Raw genomic sequence first — 1,964 nt, 5'->3', positions numbered from 1 at the left:
ATGGACTCAAGCATGGCAACAATAGTGAGGTTGGCCCAGGATTGGGCAGTGCTTCGTTCTGCTGTGCATAAGGTTGCTATGGGTCAGTACCAACTCTATGGCACCTAACAACAACATCAACAAAGACATACTTCATTCTTTTTCAATTGTCTGCATGAGCATACCAAAGAGGAAATTGCTTGGAAGGGAAAAAAAGATGTTTGCAATGAAGATACGTAAAAGGAAAAATATTGTTGGGCTCCCTCATATCAATTTTAACTCATAGCAATTCTATAGGATAGAGTGGAGTTCTGGGGTTGTGCTATAGGATAGTGCAAGGTCGACCGTTCGTATGCCCCAGCTGCTCCTTGGAAACCCTCTACAGGATTGCTATGAGTCAAAATGGACTCAACAGCAAGGATGGAGTAGAACTGCCCCATAGAGTTTCCAAGACTATATGGAAGGAAACTGCCACATCTTTCTCCTGCAGAGCAGGCTGGTGGGTTCCAGTGGCTGACCTTTTGATTAACAACCAAGTGCTTAGCAGCAGCACCACCAGGGCTCCTTCCCATAAAGATTAGACTCTATGGGCAAGTGTACTCTGCCACATAGGGCCTCTCTAAGTCAGAACCAACTTGATGGCACATGAAGACAGCAATATTTGCTGAAGCAGATTGTCAGGTCTTTCTTCCGAGGAGTCACTAACTGTTGAGTCACTAGAGCTCCTGAAGGAAGAACTACTCCCACTAATACTGTTTCAAATGCACATTTGCAGAAATACACTATGCTAATAACTAGTCAGAGTCCTGATGTGGCACTATAGGATAAGCATTGGACTGCAAGATTGATTTTAACTGTAATATTGGTGGTTCAAAGTCACCAGCCTCTCCTCAGAAACCCTCTACAGGGTTGCTATGAGGTAGAACTGACTCGGTGGCACTTAACTACAACAACAATAGCTAGTCCGACATTTTAGGAACATGAGGTTCTTACACTCCTAGATTTTTATCTTAGGTAGTAATGTGATGAAAATGTAGGGTTAAAGTAGGAAGTCATTGAGCTTAAACAGAAGCAAGTTCAGAGGACACTGGTGGTGCCTACTCGGAAGAAATGTTTCCAGCTTATAGAAATGGGACGCTGCTCATCAGATACTGGAGAAGAAAGCAGAAGTAAGAGAAAAAAGAAACCAGAGAATGGTCATCTTCAAGTAGTTCTTCAGATAGTAGAACATACAGGCGAAAGAAAGGTGGGAGGAAATCAAGGTCAAAGTCAAGATCTTAGTCTAGAGCTCTTCAGTCTCGTTCACATTCTTATGACAGAAGATTCAGGCATAGATCAAGCAGTAGCTCTTCTTATGGCTCAAGAAGAAAACAAAGTTGAAGTCGTTCAAGGGAAATCCTATAGCGTTCAGAGGTCTAGGCCTAAAAGCAGAACAAGTAGGTCCAGGTCAAGACCTCGTCACATTCCCATAGCTGAAGTAGTGAAAGATCCAGTCACAGAAGAGCCCGGAGTCGATCTCAGGAGAGGGGATGACACAAGGCCAGAGACAAGGAGGATAAAGGAAAAGACAAGGAATTGCAAAATATCAAATGTGGGTCATCTGGAAACATCAAAGCTGGATTAGAACATCTGCCACCAGCTGAACAGGCCAAAGCCAAACTACAGCTGGTTCTTGAAGCTGCTGTGAAACCTGATGAAGCATTGAAAGCCAAAGAAAGAAATGAGGAAGAAGCAAAAGGAGAAAGGAGGAAGATCAAGCCACTCTGGTAGAACAAGTAAAAAGAGTAAAATAAATTAAAGCTACTGAAAGTGATTCTTCTATTCAGCAGATATTCAGATCAAGTAAAGAAGTTAAAAAGTCAGTGGAACCTATGGAAGTGAAGCACACAGCTGCAGCATCAGGACCAACATCTGCAGTGGTTGATCCTCCCAGTATTGAAAAAGAAATAGATCCTAGCAACATCCCTACTGCTATCAAGTACCCA

General features: G+C 42.9%; 1 pseudogene; it reads left to right on the top strand.

Annotated features, from left to right (window-relative positions):
* The first annotated feature begins 1,108 nt into the window (after positions 1–1,108).
* On the top strand, positions 1,109–1,749 carry LOC102833738 (annotated as a pseudogene).
* The last annotated feature ends 215 nt before the right edge of the window (positions 1,750–1,964 follow it).

The sequence above is a fragment of the Chrysochloris asiatica genome, unplaced genomic scaffold (genome assembly GCF_000296735.1).
Source record: "Chrysochloris asiatica unplaced genomic scaffold, ChrAsi1.0 scaffold00026, whole genome shotgun sequence".
Taxonomy (NCBI): Eukaryota; Metazoa; Chordata; class Mammalia; order Afrosoricida; family Chrysochloridae; genus Chrysochloris; species Chrysochloris asiatica.
This window is presented reverse-complemented; position numbering and strand designations above follow the sequence as displayed.